The sequence below is a fragment of the Embiotoca jacksoni genome, unplaced genomic scaffold, assembly GCF_022577435.1.
Source record: "Embiotoca jacksoni isolate LCO1_2020_lvr unplaced genomic scaffold, fEmbJac1.0.p SCAF_65, whole genome shotgun sequence".
Taxonomy (NCBI): Eukaryota; Metazoa; Chordata; class Actinopteri; family Embiotocidae; genus Embiotoca; species Embiotoca jacksoni.
This window is the reverse complement of record NW_027185420.1, coordinates 743,956-754,678: the sequence shown is the minus strand read 5'-3', so window position 1 is coordinate 754,678 and position 10,723 is coordinate 743,956. Positions and strand designations below refer to the sequence as shown.

Below are 10,723 nucleotides of genomic sequence, written 5' to 3'. Positions count from 1 at the left end.
ATAGTACGTTACTATTACACTCACAAATAAAGCATGCATGGTTTGTACAATATTTGTATTTGGTTAAATACCATAAAACAATAAATACTTTGTTATCTCTACATTTATTATGTCATCAAGTGATTGGGACCTTTGGTTTTTAAGACATAGATGAACAATAACAGACGAAGTGAATAACACTGACTCATAACATTGGTTCATATTATGGTCTGTGTATACAGTATAAGATGGTAAATGACGTCTTCTAGTCAGGATGTTGGAGAAAGTAAAATCACTTTAATAAGGACATTATGGTCAAATATGTCAGTTTATTATTATTATTATTATTATTATTATTATTATTATTATTATTATTATTATTATTATTATTACCCTCCTGAACCAATCTGGCCCTGTTAGGTCAACTCCATAATCACCATATACTCAAACACAGATTTCCCTTTATATCATGGTGAACTGTTCCTGAGACACTGCCCAGCGGGGGGCAGGGGGTGGGGGCCCTGGTGGGCCGCGGGGGGCCAGAGTTTGGAGAGGAGCCGGTGCTCGGTGCTCGGTGCTCCGGTGCTCCGGTGCCAGAGCTGCCACAACACGGCGGCTGGTTAAAGGTGATGGAGAGAATGCGGCAACCCATTGGCTGCAGGCTTAGTAAATTTCAGACGGTATAGTCCAATGGCAAGAGAGGGAGAGGGGGGGGGGGGGGGAGAGAGAGAAGGAGAGAGAGAGAAGGAGAGAGAGAGGGGGAGAGGGAGAGACCTGGTTTCTCTATCACTAATCTTGTCCGCGCGCTACACTCGGCTCCATGAGAGCAATTAGATTCAGCACCGTTTCCAGAGCCTCTGCAATGACTCATTGAAACATCTTCTGCGTTGATAAAGCCGCATCTCTATTCACACACACGCACACACACACGCGCACACACACACACACACACACACACACACACACACACACACACACACACACACACACACACACACACACACACTCAGAGAGAGGAAGGACGTGTAGTCGGGGACTGCTGCTGCTGCTTCTGACTTTGGATTTGCGGAGCAGCCGGCTGGACGTGGACTTTATTCTGTATTTTTTGGCCTCTGTGGTGCGTGTTTCCTCCGGACTTACATGAAGGAGTGAGACGGTGGAGAGATCCAGGCTGAGGTGAGTGGATGTGATGCTGAGCCTCACAGAAAGAAAAAAAAAAAACGCGTTTTCATTCTCATCCTGACGCGCTTCTCTCTTTTGTTAATTTCATCTGCATCAGATCCATTTTTTACAAGCAGAAAAGCAACATTTGGAGACGTCTCCGGTGAATGTTTCAGATGGAAAGCTGCGCATCAGCAGCGGCTCCGTCTGGCGCACTTTCATCCGACTCCAGCTCAGATTCATTTTGTGAGTGTTGACGAGAGAATTGAAGGATGAAACAAGTGCAGTCACACACACACACCACACTCTCTCTCTCTCTCTCTCACACACACACACACACACACACACACACACACACACACACACGACGCGTCGCGCACACACGGACGGCGCGTGAACCAAACTCGGTGCCAAAGCAACAGCTGCGGAAACTTTACTGCGGACGCGACGTGCAGAGCTGTGATCTCCGCACTGAAACCTTCTCCCCTGCGAGATAAAACGTCTCAAACACAGCTCACACAAACGTTTTTATCCACAACTCATGTGAGTGTGTGTGTGTGTGTGTGTGTGTGAGAGAGAGAGTGTGTGTGTGTGTGTGTGTGTGTGTGAGAGAGAGTGTGTGTGTGTGTGTGTGTGTGTGTGTGTGTGTGTGTGTGTGTGTGTGTGTGTCAGATAGAGAGAGTGTGGTGTGTGTGTGGTGCAGCGGCAGCGGCAGCTCCTCTCCGCGCGCATCATCTCTACCGGAGCAGCCACAAGATGGTGGTGTGGATATCTGGATGTGGATTCGGAGGGAAAGGTTTTGGTTTTTCGTTTTTTTTTCGTTTTTTTTTTTTTTTTTTTTTTTGGGGGGGGGGGGGGGGGGGGGGGGGTTGATACCTTCCATGAATTTTTACAGCTGCTAATGCTGTGATTCTTCAGCTTGTGCTCGGGCTGGGTGGCATTCACGGAAGTGGACTGCAGCTCCACGCAGGCTGCCGGTTTAACGGGATGACCTTGTGTGTGTTGCCATGCAGCTCCGCAACCGACAGGAAATGTCGGAGTTGAGTTTTCAGGCTTTTAGGTGCCAGAACTTGCAACAAAACCTACAAAAACGACCCACAGAAAATGCTTTTTCTGAAATGATATATGATGAAGCATGTACATGGGGGGTGTTTTTGTGTTTGAAAGATGAGTGAGACCTGTTTTGCATCTCAACCTGCTCAGGTGTGCAGTGATTCAGGAATTTAAGTGCTGAAGCTGGATGTCTTTGTCTCCTTCTTTCTCGCCATCTTCTGCAGGGAGTAAAAAACAACAACGTCCAAGCAGGCTAGCAGGTGTAAATTGTGTCTGTTTGAAGATGGTGTTGAGCTGTTTGTCGGTGAATGAGGCGGCCTGGACGCGTCCCAGGAAACCGCCTCGGTCAAACACCAGAGCTGTTTGTCCAATCAAAACACAGTCGTCCTCTTTCAATCATGTTTTTTTCTCTGGTGATTGTCCTGCTGCACGATGTCCTGGTTCTCAGGGTGAGACTGATGAAAGTCAAACATCACCAACATGCAGCACATTCCTCCCATAATCCACTCCTGCATGTTCCCAATAATAACAGCACACACAAATTAAAAGCATGTCGGGGGACAAACGCAGGAAATTGGTTTTATTCTTTAAATCTTTGGTGATTTTAAAAATACACATAGTCCTTTATTTGTTTTGTTCCATTTTTAATTCAGTGCATGTTAATAGTGGAATGCACGAAGGCAAAGTTATCCAGAGGAGACACGACAGATTGGAGCAAACGTTGGTGTATTAATGCTTCACGAGTAGAAACACTCGGATCTGCTTCCACGACTTCCACCAACATCTGGAAGTTGACTTCTTCATATTCTTCTCTTATTAACGTGGTTGCATGGCGACGACGTGCCGGCAGGTCGCTGCAGGCCTCAGCTCCAGTCGGAGTGTCGGAGATGTGCTCAGACTCCTGAGGGGCTACAGTAAAAAAAGAAAACCTTGGGCCTCTGTTTCTGTTTATCACACGCTGTCGTGAACTTCCTGTTTTACTCTCTGATCCAATCAGAGGAGAGAAAGGTGAACTCTGGAGGGGGCGGAGTCTCCCGTGACATTTGCGTTAAATACATTTTCTCTTGTTGCCATTTAACTGGCTCACGAGGAGTTTTTTTTTAGAGTTTTTGTTTTGTTTTGTCTTTGATTAAATTATTCAGGAACTCCTCAGTGCATTAATGTGAAACACATATTACAAGACAGAGCAGAACCAGAGCTTTGGGATGATGCCTGTCCCATATTAATACACAGAAATAATCAGCTTATGAAGACAGGACAAAGAAAATATCTGAAATTTCTTCACTGATTTCACAGCTAATGTGGTTAAATATGTCCCGAAGTCTTGATTGCGTCACAACGTTACCGCATATAGAAATAAACCTTCCTGATGAAACCCGTTGTTTCTCTGTACAACTAAATGTTTTCAGCTCATTCAGTTTTGAAATCACAGCTGATTTATGCGCTGTCCCTGGTTCAGGTCCTGGAGTCATTCACCTGCTCTATCCCCCTCAAATATCAGTCAAATTAAGATGCAAAATGCCCACAAAAATAATCTTTGAAAAGATAAATAATTTGTGTGCTTCTTATAGCAACGATACAAAATGTGACTAAATAAAACAATATTATTTTTCATCCGTCAGGCACTGAGGACATAGTTTTCCAAATCACTGAGTAATAGTTTCCCACAAACATGGTTCAAATATTTTCAGATTCTACACAATCTCCTCTCCACAATTATGAAAATATATCTCTAATGACAATATTCAATATAATAATTTCACAAGACGATGTTTTTCCTTTATATAAAGGCTAATATGAAAAATCTCTGAGTATTGTTCAATTAAATGATGGAAGATTTGGATAGCCTAAACCGTCCTGAAAAAAACAAGGTATAGCATGAATGGTTAGCCCCAACAAAAGATGAATGATGAATGTTGCTTCTGCACATCATCTGCATGAAGAAACTTTTCAAACGTTCCCATATTGTGCAGCCGGAGTGACATTTTCTTTATGTAGCGCTAGCAGCAAAGTTAAAGTTCAGTTCCCAGTGAGTTCTGTTCTGTTGTGTCTCAAGAATTTAAGACTAGATTCAAAGTTTTGTAATGAACCCACTCAATATTTCTGATCAGGTATTAAAATCTGTGTCATAGCGTCCCAAATCCCGTTGTTCCAATTGGCTGGGAGTGAATTTAATATCACTATATGAGCTTGACGTCTTCATCACGCAAACTTTTACCTCCCAATGCATTCTGGGACTACTGACATGGAGACGTGGCCTGCCGAGGCTTTTCACTGGACAGCAGTTACCTCGTCTTATTTCACTGCCGGTGCTGAATTGCAGGAGGATTAACTCCTGGTCCGGATTAGTAAGGATTTAGTTTGGTGGTTTTTAACATGCTCACAAGGCAGAAAACGAAAGTCCGCTGGTAACTGGACATCAAGTCAGAAACAACTAAATTCTGGAGGTAATGAAATACTGAATGTGGGAGAAGTATTTTAAAACCTAGTTCCATGTTTTTCTTCCTGTTAAAAGAGAGTTTTTCATTCCTTCTGTTGGAGGTTTTCCTTCCTGTTAAAAGAGAGTTTTTCCTTCCTTCTGTTGGAGGTTTTTCTTCCTGTTAAAGAGAGTTTTTCCTTCCTTCTGTTGAATGCTTTTCTTCCTGTTAAAAGACAGTTTTTCCTTCCTTCTGTTGGAGGTTTTTCTTCCTGCTAAAAGAGAGTTTTTCCTTCCTTCTGATGGAGGTTTTTCTTCCTGTTAAAGAGAGTTTTTCCTTCTGTTGAATGCTTTTCTTCCTGTTAAAAGAGAGTTTTTCCTTCCTTCTGTTGGAGGTTTTTCTTCATGGTAAAGAGAGTTTTTCCTTCCTTCTGATGGAGGTTTTTCTTCCTGTTAAAAGAGAGTTTTTCCTTCCTTCTGTTGGAGGTTTTTCTTCATGGTAAAGAGAGTTTTTCCTTCCTTCTGATGGAGGTTTTTCTTCCTGTTAAAAGAGAGTTTTTCCTTCCTTCTGTTGGAGGTTTTTCTTCCTGTTAAAGAGAGTTTTTCCTTCCTTCTGATGGAGGTTTTTCTTCCTGTTAAAAGAGAGTTTTTCCTTCCTTCTGTTGGAGGTTTTTCTTCATGGTAAAGAGAGTTTTTCCTTCCTTCTGTTAGAGGTTTTTCTTCATGGTAAAGGGAGTTTTTCCTTCCTTCTGATGGAGGTTTTTCTTCCTGTTAAAGAGAGTTTTTCCTTCCTTCTGTTAGAGGTTTTTCTTCATGGTAAAGAGAGTTTTTCCTTCCTTCTGTTGGAGGTTTTTCTTCATGGTAAAGAGAGTTTTTCCTTCCTTCTGTTGAATGTTTTTCTTCCTGTTAAAATATGTTTTCCTTCCTTCTGTTGGAGTTTTTTTTTTCCTGTTAAAGAGAGTTTTTCCTTCCTTCTGTTGGAGGTTTTTCTTCCTGTTAAAGAGAGTTTTTCCTTCATTCTGTTGGACGTTTTTCTCTCTTCAAGGAGAATCAGGAAGTTAGAAATATATTCAGTTTCTGATTTCTCTTCAGTGGGAACAGAAAGGAAAAGTAATAAAGGCGGCAGCATCATCAGCGTGATGAAGGACATTTCAGACAGCAGACACATTACATCACTATTGATGTCTTCAATCACATTTGGGTAACATTAGGAGGACATTTTAAATGCTTCAAGATAACAGCGTAAACATATCTAATGTTTTTTTTTTAACACTTCCTGATGACAGTGCAGAAATGTTTTTGTTTTTTAACGGATAATTTAAGGACACTCACAATTTTTTCACACAGGAAGGAAGCTGAAAACCTGCAGAGATACAGACACAGAACTTTTTGGTCTGACAAGCTTTTCTTGCCAAACAAAAAAACACCTGCAAAACTTACAAAGCACATACTATATGTTTAATACAGTTTATATGGAGGTAATTATGAGCTGCAGAGCTTCTAAACACCGCCGACATTTTATAACGAGGAGGACAGGGAGCCTGAGTCGGGGTCATTTCATAATGATTGAAATGCAAATGACAGCGAGCGCCCTCATTGATATTCAGATGACTTATCTGATACAATCATCAGGAGGGAGAACAGTGTTCACAATCTTCGCCAAGGAGAGCCTCGCTGCACCCTGCACACACTCAGCCTCGTCTCAAGGACAGTTTATCATAAAATACTGCGCGGCGACGTGTCAATTTATCCCAGAAACATTTACAAGAACATAACCTCCGTTAACAACGAGGAACGCTCGCGTTTCATCGTTCTGTGTTCACAGTTTGATGATTTCTGTGCTGATTGTTAACACCAAAGAACTCTTTATAAAGGCGACATATCTTCTGTTACAATATCTGTAGTTTTATTATAATAATGTGAAATATAGTTCCATTTCCAGACCTTGTGTGTAACCGTGAGCTCAGAGTTAAAGTAGTTTCACGAAAAATCAGTTTTCCTTATTAATATGCAAATATGTATAACGTAATCAGAGCAGAGAGGAGAGGCTGGGGGTAAATAAGAAGATTTATTATGTTCTATTCTTGGGTTCCTGTGTTCACTAACCCATGGCCATAATAACACTGAATGGAGACATTGTTAATGGCCAATTACTGTAAGCTTCACAGTAGCGGAGAACCAGTGTCTTCTTGGGTATTTCTGCGTTCATAACCAGAGGGACATTCATTTTATGCTGTTAAAGAATAAGTCAAGTGTTCTTACTATCAACAAATTCCATGAAAAGACCAAAACCGACGGGTTAGATCGTCACTCAGTGGTTTCTAATTTATAAATATAAAAGGGATTCAGTATAATTTACTTCCTGACAGGGTTGCAGTACGACCAACCCATCAATCTGACCTGCAGAGGGTCTGATGGCCCTACGTCTACTGGGCAATCAAATTAAACACAAATGAGCATGAATGTGTGTTTCATAGACTGAATATAAAGGAGTTCGTAGCTTCAGGTCTGTAAAATGGTTCCGATCCAGAAGTGTCTTCAGCTGCAATACCAGCGAGTGCCACTAGAGGTCGGCTCCAAAAAGCCTCCGGCTCCATAGACTCCCATTCAACTTCTCTCATCAAATCCAAAGTGAATAAAATGTGTCCATCAGTTATCTCGGTGTTGTTAGCTAAAGTCACTCCTTCTTATTAGTTTTCTGGAGGTCCATCTGAAAATAATCCCTCATTCATTAGAAAAGAAGATTCAAGAAGACCTGTTTTTGGGGGCGTGTCTGTTTGATTGACAGGCCTGTGGTGCAGTCAGGTTACAGCTATCGGTGGGCGGGACGTAGTATCGTCAGGTTTCCGATCAGATTGGTCAGATCCACCGCTGGCTCCTCCCCCAGCTCGTCCAAATATGGTCACTTCCTGCTCCAAACCGCTCCGAACTAGTAAAGATGGTGACGGACAGAATCTGAACTGGAGGATTCATAATGTTCACAAACCAACGATGACATCACTGATGGATGATGACATCACTGATGGTTGATGATTGATACTTGGGTAAAATGCTGCTTTCCTCACTGCCACTTTTTACCCAGCTGTCCAATCACAGTGAAGTAGGGCCGTGGCAAACGCACTTAACCGCTGGCGCTGGTCGCTGATTGGTCCATACTTTGGAGTGGCTGCTAATACGAGCAGCGAATCCAGACTATAACCACAAGAAAACTGAAGCTGTTAGCGCTAAACAGGCTACCACTTTGCTACTGTACATAAATTTGTGGTAAATCAGGTTACCACAAACTAATTATTTAATAATTATGAAAGGACCTTTTCTATGGCTGCAGGTGACGGTTAACCCTCCACTACCCGCGTAGTACCTCAGGGATCTGTTCTCAGTCCTTTATGGATCTCTGTCCAGGAACATCATATCAGCTCATTTTTTTATGCAGATGATTCCAAAACTTCGACATTTCTTATGTCAAGAAAATTACATAAACAACGTGTCTGCTTTACTGTTGAAACCTGGTTATCCGAGAGTCCAATTCAATTAATCAGATTGAGTCTCTTCCAACATCAAGCTTGATTACAAAAGCATGCTTTTTATTGGCATGTACTTTTTGTACAATCTTGCCTCCTGGAACTAACATTTAAAAATAAAAATGTCCTTTTCTGCCTGCAAAAATCCTTGAACACTGCAATCAATGACTGAGACAAACGGTCGCCTGAGTGTACTGGCAGGCTGTAGTATTTCTGAAGCTGAAGCTGCAGTGTATCATCACCATGAGACGGATCCAGAACCCGGACGATACCCTTTAAATGTCAGCAGTTAGTGTGCAGCCACGACCAAACCGAGCAGTGTCACGTTACTCCAGTCGGTCCAATCGATACGTGAACAAGTGTGTACCCGAGCCGTTCCAACAACGACGTGTCCGTCTGCGACTCGGCGGGCTCTCGCCGTGTTTGCTTGACGATCGGGACACAGATTTTCTGCGTCGTCTCTGAGACGCTCAGAGACACGTTGCAGGCTGCAGGCCGGCTCACGCTCCTGCTTACCACCTAAGTAGGAATTTGTTCATGAACAAAAGTCAATTCAAATTCATTAAGAAAATGGGTTTGTTGAAAATGCTGTTGGTAATTATGAAGCTAGTGAGATGGCATATCTCCAAATATCCTGCAAGCACCAGCAAGATACTGACATGGCTCGAAAAATAAATTCAATATACAATTTATTAGTAGATTATTTGATTCAGTGGTTCAGCCCTGTCCAATCACATCACAGTATACTCTTAGAACTTCCACTATGCGACTTTATATGTTGAAGAAAATGTGTCTTATTTACTATAATGACACCCATATGAATATATTTCTCAAAAATTACTGCTCTGACAATTTTAAATAACAAAATAGCTGAAATAAATTAAGAAAATTAAGAAATAAACCCATTATTGACATGTATGCTCGGCTTTACTTTCCTGAATTTATATCAAGTGATTTGGATATAAATGAATCTGAAGATTAACCTGTAAGAAGGACAAAAAACTGTTGGTAGTTACAGATTTTCATCATCATCATCATCATCATCATCACCACTGTTTCCAAACTGTTTTATTCAGTGATGCTGTAACATTGCGAGGACCTTGTCCTCTGTGGAGGGAACATTGGCTCTCATTCCCTCCGTGCACAAGGTCAGTTGCAGCCGTATCTTTTAATCAGGGCCGTTAATGAGCGGCTCTCTTCCCGCACAACGTGCACAAGTCGGTCTGACTTTTCAAATATCAGCAAGAGTCATTTACAACGTCAGGAACAGTTATCTACTGCTTTTTCAAAGAGGAAGATTAAAAGTAGCAGATATTTTCTACTCTGAGATGCTTAATCAATATGTACGCATGGGGATATGTTCCTGCCAGAAGTCAAGGGCATGCTCTTTCAATTTCAGGGCATGATTTCTTATTTTCACAATCAAACTTTAACCCCGCCTCTTTGCACTCTGCTTCAAGATGAAAGCAGTGAGATCACGTATGAAGTCATTTCTTCCTCCAGCAAATCGATGGGAAGCCAATGTTCTATGGGGCGACAATTACATGTAGCTAATATAGTAAAAATACAGACACGGGTACATCTATCAACTTCCAAAGTCCTACAAGGAAACGTTGACTTAATGAGGCCTTGGAGGGCGGGAACGGAGGAATCCGCTTAAACAGTGACCGGCCTGGTTCCATCTCTTGACGGGATCATTCGGGGTCATTTCACAAAAAACTGAGAGCAGGATTCTTGAAAAAGCAGGGAAGCAGTCCGAGTGAAGGAGGAGGAGTTAAACTGGACAACAGGAAGTCTGTGCAGGAACAGAGTGCAGATGTACAGTTTTGAAAGAAAGCTGAGAGTCCTCGAGGGAGCAGGCAGCAAAATTTACAATATTTGGTTGTGAAAACAAGAAATCATGCTCTCAAATTTCTGGCAGTAATATACCTTCATACATATGTAGCAACCCGGTATGACGGCAAAGCGTGAAATAGACACACCCATCCTATTCAGCAAAACGTGAGATAGACACGCTTTGAGCTGTGTCGGTGTGATAGTTACACGTTTGGAAAGCGTGAAACTTAAACACACGTGAATGTCATCTGCAGCAGGATCATGTGACCAAGGTCCAACAGCAATTTGGAGACCAAGTACCAAGGACATTTAATACCAAGGGCGGTATTAGGAGGGAGGACAGTCACCATACGGGATGATGAGGTTTTGAATCCAGGAGATGACAATGCCTTTCTAGACTTGCTTTTTGTTTCCATGTTCTTTTTCCTTAACCCACTTATTTAATGGAAAATGTGTAACTTTCACGCCTAGACAACCCACAGCGTGTCTATTTCACGTGTTGTCTCGATACTAGGTTGTATGGAGCCCTCTCTTGTCTCTGGACATTACATTTGTGTGGTGAACTTGCACTTCCAACCAGCAGCTGTGACAGTCAGCTGTATGGAGGCGCTGCCTGGCTACCATAGTAGTCGGAGGTGTGAAGGGATCCTGATGTGTTCTGGGTAATAACCACAATCTGCCGTGATGTCAGTGGAATATCATTTTACTCTCTAGATCACCACAACATCCGGTTCATTTCCTTCTTAAATATTTCAGG

At 42.2% G+C, this 10,723-nt stretch overlaps 1 protein-coding gene across 1 annotated transcript in view; it reads left to right on the top strand.

Annotated features, from left to right (window-relative positions):
- Positions 1–752: 752 nt before the first annotated feature.
- The window catches only part of nlgn4xa (neuroligin 4 X-linked a), a 124,888-nt gene continuing 114,917 nt past the window's right edge, over positions 753–10,723 (top strand). The window contains exon 1 of the mRNA XM_069175282.1: positions 753–1,155. The gene's annotated coding sequence lies outside the window, so the exon portion shown is untranslated. The remainder of the gene's footprint in view (positions 1,156–10,723) is intronic.